The following is a 10939-nucleotide window of genomic DNA, read 5'->3' on the forward strand; positions in this document are numbered from 1 at the left end:
GGTGTTCAGGAAATATGGGGGAAGGGAGAAAGGAGCAGGGGTGGCAGTATTGATTATGGAGAAAATTATAATGCAGAGGAGAGAGAGAATGTATTGGAGGGAATGAGGGACAGAATCGATTTTCTTAGAGATAGGAATTAGTGGAGGTGCCATTACACCACCACTAGGTGTATTCCATAGACAGTCAAATAGCAGGAAAGATGTAGGGGAACAAATCTGCAGGAAAATTACAGAGAGGTTCAAGAACTACAGAGACGTGATAATGAGAGCCTTGCCCTAATGCCTCATCAGAAAGACCTCTGAATGTGCTGTGTCCACTCAGTAGTGCATTGTGCACAAGAATGTGTGCACATTCTTGTGGGGCAGATTGGCAGCGTGATACAATGGTTATCAGTGCTGCATCACAGCGCAACGGACCCGGGTTCGATTCTGGCCTTGGGTGACTGCCTGTGTGGAGTTTGCACTTTCTCCCTCTGTCTGCGTGGGTTTCCTCTGGGTGCTCCGGTTTCCTTCCACAGACCAAAGATGTGCAGGTTAGGTGGATTGGCCAGGCTAAATTGCCCCTTAGTGTCCCTAGATGTATGGCTTAGGTTTTGATTTTGATTTGATTTATTATTGTCACATGTATTAACATACAGTGAAAAGTATTGTTTCTTGCTCACTATACAGACAAAACATACCATTCATAGAGAAGGAAAGAGAGTGCAGAATGTAGTGTTACAGTCATAGCTAGGGTGTAGAGAAAGATCAACTTAATGCAAGGTAAGTCCATTCAAAAGTCTGACGCAGCAGGGAAGAAGCTGTTCTTGAGTCGGTTGGTGCGTGACCTCAGACTTTTGTATCTTTTACCCGAAGGAAGAAGGTGAAAGAGAGAATGTCTGGGGGCATGGGGTCCTTGATTATGCTGGCTGCTTTGCTGAGGCAGCGGGAAGTGTAGACAGAGTCAATGGATGGGAGGCTGGTGGATTAGCAATGGTAAATGTGCAGGGTTACGGGGATAGGGCAGAGGGGAGGGCCTGGGTAAGATGCTCTTTAAGAGAGTTGGTGCAGATGCAAAGGGCCGAATGGCCTCCTTCTGCACTGTAGGGATTCTATGGAAAGAATAGGATATGAATCTTCTGACTCAGGGATGAAAATGCTACCACTGAGGCACGGCTGACATTTTCGGTCAATCTAAACAAATTGCCGAAAATATGCTTGGCCCTAAAATAGTAGTTCTGGACGATATGGATGTAAGCCAGCTTTTCTGGTTCCCAAGCACCTGCTCTGCTCTTCACATCCCCTTAATCAGTCGCTGGTCCTCATGTTTCAGCTGCTTCTGCTGAGTGCACTGATCCATGAATATGAAGCTAGGGACTTTGGACATGCTCTGCCCGGCTGTTAGATTTCCGATGGCACTAAATCATGATTCATTTAATTCCAGATTTCAAATTAATGGAGAGAAAACCATGCGAGGCAGACCCATTGCTGCACCTGAATTCCTAATATGGCAGAAACGTGGAACTTGCGTCCACACGGAGTAATTGATGAGAATAGCATAAGTGCATTTAAGGGGAGTCTGGATAAACACATGAGAGAGAAAGGAATAGAAGGTTATGCTGACAGGATTAGATAAAGTGGAATGATTGAAGGTTCACATGGAACATAAACACTGCAGGATTAATTGTGTTGAGTGGGCTGTTTCTGCGCTGCACAATCTATGTAAACATATGTAAACGGCACTGCATCAACAGCCATCTAAAATCTCCCATTTAATGTATTGTCAGTGTCTGTGGGTTGGGAATAGATTGCCAATCTATTGTCTGAGCAGATAAGCCACCCATCTCTAAACAGGGAACAAAATCAAGAGTTGATCTTCTGCTTCTCCTCTGCAACACCCTCCTAAAAGGGCTGAGCCCGAGAGGAACATATCCAATACTAAAGAGTGATCCACAACTACTTAACAATTCTCCGTCCTTGACGAGGGATCGCATTATTCTGTCGATGGCCACCAACATTCACACCCCCTGAGGTGCTTTTAAGAATTATAAGAATAAATTTTGCAGCCTTTGCCTCAAGGACACAGCGTTTCACTTTTACAGGGGCGCAGAGCAAAGAGCTTGGCAGCGATGTCTTCCCAGGCAATTCGTGGCCATGGGAGCAGGATTTCTCAAAATGGACAGTGAAGCAACTCCTTGGAGGCCGGTGTCCCTTCCCAGATTCCCTTTATTTACAAATTATCTCCACTCCAAAGAGTGCTTCAGGTACAAAGTCAGGATCTGGAGTGTCAGTAGACATTATATATACACAGGTGAGACTGTGTTTGGGGAGGCAATCATTACTCCAATCAGGGAGCTCATACTCCAAGAGTCCCGCCTCATTGTCTTCATTGAGGTCATTACAGACAGTATAGAGTAGGTCTTACAAATCTGCTCACTGCCAGAGCAAATGAACGTCTTATGGGGGGACCTAAGCAAGACACACAAGATATTCCAGCTGCTAATTTTAATGGACAGAAGCTCCAACATAGTGCACTGGCCTCTCTGCACTAATTTCTGATCTGCTTATCCTGTTTATAAATTTGTAAAATTTACCATTATGTTATTTATATATATTATATATGTATATGGCAAACCAGCAAGAACGTTTGGCTTTGATTGTAATGTTGCTGCCATCTAGTGAATTTTTAAAGGACTACAAACACTTTAATTTCACAGAATCACATGGGCAACTGTGGAAAGGATTCAAAGCAACTATTAACTGTTTGAGCAGACATCGAAGTTTCAATCCATTGTCAATTCTCTAGTATTTCTTGAGTAAAACCAGCTAAAATACAGGGTGCGGTTTTCCAGCCATACTCGCCCCAAAACCAGAAAATCCTGCCCTTTCCATTGTCCGCCATTCACCTGCTCCGATTCCGGTGGCGGGCGGAACGGGAAAATTTGCCCCAAAGTCTTTAAAACTTAAACTTTTCTTCCAAAGGACTTTTTGAGGTGCAGCCTGCGCCTGATTAATGGGACGTTTTAGCTACTTCTTGAAAGAAATGAGACTATCTCAGATATAAATGTAATAATTGGCATTACGTGAGCCTTCCTATAGTTGCTGCATTGCAAAGGTTCAAAGATGAAGTGGGAAATGAAGTTAGAATAGTGTGAATTTTGCGTAATTCAGTGCCAGGTGGCTGTGCCAGGGGTTGGCCCTCTGGGGAGCCCCACTGTGGTGGTTGCCAGCTCTATCAGGCCCTACTTCGCAAGACTTACAAGACTATCCAAGCAGTAGTCAGTGACTGTCCTGGGACTGATTTCACACTGTTAGGACATGTTGCAGAGATTGTCCTGGGGCTGTAAGGGTCATAATAGGGGGCTTTCCTTGGTATGCATGTCTTGGTCCTGGTTTGGGTGGTGGAGGGTCTTTCTGAGCAGTGACTGTTGTGAGCAGTATAGTGTGCAGGGCCTGGTCAGTTACTTCAGGCATTTGGTCCCGGGGGTTCTAGTCATGGTATTGTGGGGCAGAGGGCATTCAGGGGCGTTCAGGGGAGGCATGTGGACCCTGAAAGACTGTAGCTGAAAAGCCCCCACCATGGGAGACAGGGGAGGTGGTATTGGATGGTCTCATGGGAGGGGTGTGGGGGGTGTCCTGTAATGTAAGGTGCATGCATCCTTCAGAAGGGGAATGGTAAGGTTGAAAAAGGTCACAGGGATATCAGCATTCAAGGATTCAGCGGGGAGAGCAGGAATATCCACACGATCAGTGCTGAGGCCAAGGGTAACAAGTGGAGGCTGATAGTGACATTGTTTATCTCACAAAGGCTGATGTCTTTTATCAACCCATGTCAAGGAATGCAGTCATGAAATTAATTCCGTATTGATTTGCGTTCTATGCCTTTATGGATGAATTCTGTCAGATACCATTAGGCAACCGTTCAGGAGCAAAGTGCAAACCTCACAGGTCAATAGATGTAATGTCCTAACTATGTTATGGGTTGTGGGTTTTGAACAAAAAGAAAAGATGTGATTTGCACATGTAACTTCAAAGTAATGCAAAATAGGCTTATTGAAAGATGGTCTCTGTGCAGAACAGAAACTGAAACGAAACGGCAGCATGTGAAACACCCTAATGATATCACCATCAAATCATGAGATCAGCTCTTAAAGCAATCATGCAACCACTTAAATATATAATATCCCTCCCCCCCTTGCTTCTGTGGTCATGACAAAAAGTCATGAATCAGCAATACTCTAGACACAGTATTATGCATCATTATCATTATACACAGTCAATAAGAAAGTTGATCAGGAGGGCATCTATTTCTCTTTGATTGCATACAACATTCTGGAATTTGGCTGTCCTTAACCCTAAAAGTATGATTTGGAACTTCAGTAGATACTTCTTCTCCTGGAACTAGTTCTGTACCATTCTCACGGGATATAGTAGCTAAGACATAATCATCAGGGAACTCATTCTTCCATAGTAATATTCACAACACTCGGGACAAAAAAAATTGGTACTTCTGGAGATGATTCAAAAAAATCATTTTGAGATGACATCAATTGGTCAGCATGGCTTCACCAAATTATTTAATCTTCAGCTTGAACCGCGTAAGAAATTGGACTTGTTTATGTTAAAGCTATAGCTGGTCCCCATTTCTCACTCACGGTATAACTACGCACTAATACTCAATCTCATTGTTGAAATGAGCGTTGTTTTGTCTTCACTTCTTGTCTAGCAACTTGAGATTGTTGTTGCCGCTTTACTATTTCTGAAGTTTCTGGAGGTAATAATAAATCAAACATAGTTCTCAACTTGCTCTTTAAGAGTAGTGATGTTGGTGAACTTTGGGTAGTTGCATGAATAAATGTTTCAATAAGATGCCAAAAAACTATTCACACAGTGTAATAATGGACCTTGCTGTTTTGAAGCTTTTAAAGAATGTTTCAAAGATTGTACAAATCTTTCAGTGAATCCTCCGGTTGTTGGATGATAAGATGAAGCAGTTATATGATGAATAGCATTTACTTTGAGATAATCCTCAAACTCTTGTGAAGTAAACCATCATCACTAACAATCTGTTCCAGTTTACCAAATCTTGTAACAATTTCATCAAGTTTTCCAATGGTTTGTTCATGAGTAGATCTCATGATAACAACTTCTGGCCACTTTGAGTGTGCATTAATTATGACTAAGAACATGCAACCCTCAAGTAGACGAGCAAATTCTACTTGTAATTGTTGCCATGAATTTTAGGCCATTTGTAAAGGTGCAAAGGAAACAATGGTGGTATAGTTCTTATATGTGGACAGGATTGACACTTTCTCTTCAATTTGAGCATCCAGATATAGCCATAAAAAATAAATAAATGCTAATTCCTTCTTCTGGACTTTAGCAGGATATCCTTCCTGTCGTTGTTCAAAAACTATTTCATGCAAATTAAGAGAAATGCTCACTTGGATTCCCCACAATAGACACCCACCTTGTACGGTTCACTCAATCTTTCTTGACAGTTATGGTTTCAAATCAGGGTATGGACAATGTGCCTTAGCTATCATTCCTTTCAATACCATATCCATCACCTTCCCCATCATGGGATAATTTCTGGTATGTCTTTGAACTTGAGAAGCTGTCACAGGCAAATGATCAACTAGTGAAAAATAAAGACTATTAACAAAACTAGGGCGGCACGGTAGCACAGTGGTTAGCACTGCTGCTTCACAGCTCCAGGGTCCTGGGTTCGATTCCTGGCTCGGGTCACTGTCTGTGTGGAGTTTGCACATTCTCCTCGTGTCTGCGTGGGTTTCCTCCAGGTGCTCCGGTTTCCTCCCACAGTCCAAAGATGTGCGGGTTAGGTTGATTGGCCAGGTTAAAAATTGCCCCTTAGAGTTCTGAGATGTGTAGGTTAGAGGGATTAGCAGGTAAATATGTGGGGGTAGGGCCTGGGTGGGATTGTGGTCGGTGCAGACTCGATGGGCCGAATGGCCTCCTTCTGCACTGTAGGGTTTCTATGATTCTAGTTGCTGGCATCTGCCCAATAGGTAAAGGTAAGTGTGAAAATGTATCGGTATTAGCATGGCACTCTGATTGACGATACTTTTACCATAGGAGCATGTAGATAAGATAAGTGACCATATTTGCAATCTGCTAGCAGCTAACAACGGTGTGCCCAAAACTAATAGTTAAGTGACAATGATCAGTCAATAATTTAATGACCATATAAATGATGAAACCTTTGTACGTCAAAAATTATACCCAGTGCTTCTTTTTCTAACTGAGCATAGTTAAATTTAGCACTAGTCAGAGTACACAAAGCAAAAGGTATTGGTCATTCTTCTTGCAAAGGCAAAATATGTGAAACTACTGTGCCCACTCCATAAGGTGAAGTGTCACAAGTAAGCAGTAATGGTAGCAGTAATGCTTCAGACTTCTGCAAAACATCTTTGACATCCTTGTACGCTTTCTTACATTCTGTTGTCCAGTCCCATGACTGATTCACATATATTAAATTATGTAATGACTTCAATAATAATAATGTAGCTAACATAGGAACAATTTGCCATAATAATTTACTAATCCTAGAAAGGACATCAATTGCGTCACATTCACCAGATGTAGTGCTTTGAAAATAGCTTCTACTTCTTTAGGTGCCTTATGTAGGCATTTACTATCAACAAAATCACACTTTTCTTTCTTCATACCCAGACTATGTGCTTGAAGACATTCCATTATTGCTTTTAAGTTATTCAAATGCTGTTATTCACTGGACCTGGTGATTAGAATATCATCCAAGTAACATTGTACACCAGAGAGACCACTTAAAATCTGACGCATTGATCTTTGGAATAGGGCTGGTGCAGATCAAAAGGCAATCTTTTACAACAAAACAATCTTCATGAGTAACAATGCTAAGCAGTGGTTGTGATTCAGCAGCTACATTAATCTGTAAATATACTTGTGAAAGATCAATCTTGCTGAATTTCTGCCTATCTGATGACCCAGAAGGAGGCCATTTGGCCCATTGAGTCTGCACCAACAACAATTCCACTCAGGCCCCATCCCCGTAACCCCATGTATTTACTGTAATAATCCCCCTGACACTAAGGATCAATTTAGCATGATCAATCAACCTAACCTGCACGTCTCTGGACTGTGAGAGGAAACCAGAGCACACTTAGAGACACGGGGAGAATGTGCAGACACCGCACAGTGACCCAAACTGGGAATTGAACCCAGCTCCCTGGACTGCGAGGCAGCAGTGCTCGTCACTGTGTTACCATGCTGCCCTTCAATTAAAGGAAGAGGATACTGCCAAGAGGTGGGGCCTGAAGGGGCGGAGACTATGGGGGCAGGGCATATGGGGGTGGGGCCAGGACGGGCCAGACTGGTGGGGGCGGGGGCTTGCTGACATACTGCATCATGATCGGTATGGGGAGGGACGGAGGCCCACTGCCACTCTGCAGGAGTTCAGTGTGGGGGGGCATGATTGGTCCGGGAGGCAGTGAGGAGAAACGGGGGTGACATTTCCAGGTGGATTGGGGCTTGCGATCAGCTGCGGGTCCCCGCAATAGCTCGGGGGTCCTTTGATGCCGGCTGCAGCAGCGGAGGCCTGACAGATCTCTCTATTAGTCCTTTGCTATTGCAATTGCGCAGGTTCAGCTACCGAGGTCTGCACATGCGCAATATCTCTCTCTGCTGCTAGGGCAAGCTGGCTGACGATTTAAGCTATACCCACTGCCTATAGTGGCTGGAAATGGCCTAACCCATTTTTTCATAGTCTAAGCCCATAAGATTGGGAGTAAAGACTCACCCAAAAGACAGATGTGAAACTTCCCCATTTTCACGTTAGCTGGGCACTTAGAATTTTTCTCATAAAATCACCCCATGCTCTTTCACAGCCGATAAATACATATATCCCCTCTCACCCAACACACACATTCACAACACACTCTCTCATAACACACTCGGACAACAAACGCTCTCACTCATACACCTACTCTCACAGCACATACATACACTCTCATTTAAAACACTCACTCACGGCACACATATACCTGTTTATTCACAATACACGCAGGTTGAGATTTTCCTCTTCCTCCAAGGTGTGTTTCACAACAGCAGGAGGCAGTGCGGCGTTCATTGATGGCGGGATCTTATGGTACCACTGTTTTCAATGGGGTGTTTCAATGAATGCAAGCCTCGCCATCCAGAAACCCACAGTGGGGGGTGCAAAATTGGAGGGACCGTAAGATTCCGCCAGTGTAAACGACAGCAAGATTTCGACAACACTCTCTCAGAACACCCACATCCTCACTCACAACACCCACACCCTCACAATACACACACACACATTAACACACTTGCACAAAGCAGGGTTTTCAGCCTGCGTTCACCGTCAGAGAGAATAGTGCAATCACATTTCCCGATTTTCCCCGTGCCTCGACAGTGATGTCACGGGGCCTGCTCCCACAAAGGGCAGGAACCTCATTTTGATGGAGTTGAATAAATTTTAACATTATTTTCCAGTCCCCCGTCACAGGAATCCCCTGACTACATATTCAAAGTAAGAAGTCTCACAACACCAGGTTAAAGTCCAACAGGTTTATTTGGTAGCAAATACCATAAGCTTTCGGAGCGCTGCTCCTTCGTCAGATGGAGTGGAAATGTGCTCTCAAACAGTGCACAAAATCAAGTTACAGAATACTGATTAGAATGCGAATCCCTACAACCAGCCAGGTCTTAAAGGTACAGACAATGTGGGTGGAGGGAGCATTAAACACAGGTTAAAGAGATGTGTATTGTCTCCAGACAGAACAGCTAGTGAGATTCTGCAAGTCTGCTCGGATGAGGAGGATCGCAACAGACACCTCCAGACGCTGAAAGATGCCCTCATAAGAACAGGATATGGCGCTCAACTCATCGATCAACAGTTCCGACGCGCCACAGCGAAAAACCGCACCGACCTCCTCAGAAGACAAACATGGGACACGGTGGACAGAGTACCCTTCATCATCCAGTACTTCCCCGGAGTGGAGAAGCTACGGCATCTCCTGCGGAGCCTTCAACATGTCATTGATGAAGACGAACATCTCGCCAAGGCCATCCCCACACCCCCACTTCTTGCCTTCAAACAACCGCGCAACCTCAAACAGACCATTGTCCGCAGCAAACTACCCAGCCTTCAGGAGAACAGTGAACACGACACCACACAACCCTGCCACAGCAACCTCTGCAAGACGTGCCGGATCATCGACACAGATGCCATCATCTCACGTGAGAACACCATCTACCAGGTACACGGTACCTACACTTGCAACTCGGCCAATGTTGTCTACCTGATACGCTGCAGGAAAGGATGTCCCGAGGCATGTTACATTGGGGAGACCATGCAGACGCTACGACAACGGATGAATGAACACCACTCGACAATCACCAGGCAAGACTGTTCTCTTCCTGTGGGGGAGCACTTCAGCAGTCATAGGCATTCAGCCTTGGATCTTCAGGTAAGCGTTCTCCAAGGTGGCCTTCACGACACACGACAGCGCAGAGTCGCTGAGCAGAAACTGATAGTCAAGTTCCGCACACATGAGGACGGCCTAAACCGGGATGTTGGATTTATGTCACATTATCAGTAACCCCCACAGCTTGCCCCCTGGACTTGCAGAATGTCACTAGCTGTTCTGTCTGGAGACAATACACATCTCTTCAACCTGTGTTGAATGCTCCCTCCACCCACATTGTCTGTACCTTTAAGACCTGGCTGGCTGGAGAGTTTTGCATTCTAATTAGTATTCTGTAACTTGATTTTGTGCACTGTTTGAGAGCAGATATCCACTCCATCTGACGAAGGAGCAGTGCTCCGAAAGCTTATGGTATTTGCTACTAAATAAACCTGTTGGACTTTAACCTGGTGTTGTGAGAATTCTTACTGTGTTCACCCCAGTCCAACGCTGGCATCTCCACATCATACATATTCAAACCCATCACATCAGTGAGGTTTACAACAGCTTTTTAAAAATAAGATTCAGTTGAGGGTGCCCCCCCCCCTCCAGGGTGCAGAGCTGCAGTGTAGCCCCTGGCACAGAGGGATACATCTGGGAAATGCCCTGCCACTGCCCCTTGACACAGGTTGGCACTATGGGTTCGTCATGATGCTTCTGTCAGGCGGTGTGCCCTGATGCTTGTGTGGGGAATGGATGCCCTTACTCTTGTGTGGGAGGGCATGTTCTGATGCTTGGGAGGGGAGGGGGGGTTTGTTTCGCTCTCCCCCCCACCCCACCCCACCCCACAGCCTCCAGCCTCTTTCCCCCTACTCGGTCGTCTGCTGCCGTTGCTTGGCAGTCACTTTGGCTCTTCCTCCCACCACCTTGAATACCTCCGCAGCAGACTTAGGGCCTGATTTTACCAAATGGGCGCAAAATCGCGGTAAAGTTGGGCGTCGGGCCTTTAACGCGATTTTCACCTGAATCTGAGCAGATCGCGCCTTTACCAACACCCGATTCAGGCGCGGATCCGGCCCGCACCCGAATCGGGCGGCCCGACGATTTAAATGATGCAAATGCATTTAAATCGACTTAATGAACCGCGTGCCCAACTCTACCGCCAAATCCCACTTTACCGTCTTCTGGCCCGATCCGCGTCCGTGCTGTTACCGACCTGCAAAATAAAAGTCTGAAGTCGCCACTGCAGCTTCCGAAGAGCGGGGTCAGAGACTGCAACGGCTCTCTGACCCAGGTCATCCTCTGGTCGGGGCGGGAGGGGGGTGGGAAGAGAGGGGGTGTGACGTCTCATCCCCTGGGGGGGCGGGGGTGGGAGGAGAGAGGGTGTGACCGATCATCCCCTGGGGGGGCGGGGGAGGAGAGGGGTTGTGACGTCTCATCCTCTGGTCAGGGGGGTTCCGCTGCCAGTCTGCGGCCGATTCCTCCTGCCGGAGTGGACGTGCAGCCATGCCATCCCACAAAACCTTCAGGAT

This window comes from Mustelus asterias, chromosome 2 (genome assembly GCF_964213995.1).
Source record: "Mustelus asterias chromosome 2, sMusAst1.hap1.1, whole genome shotgun sequence".
NCBI classification, from domain to species: Eukaryota; Metazoa; Chordata; class Chondrichthyes; order Carcharhiniformes; family Triakidae; genus Mustelus; species Mustelus asterias.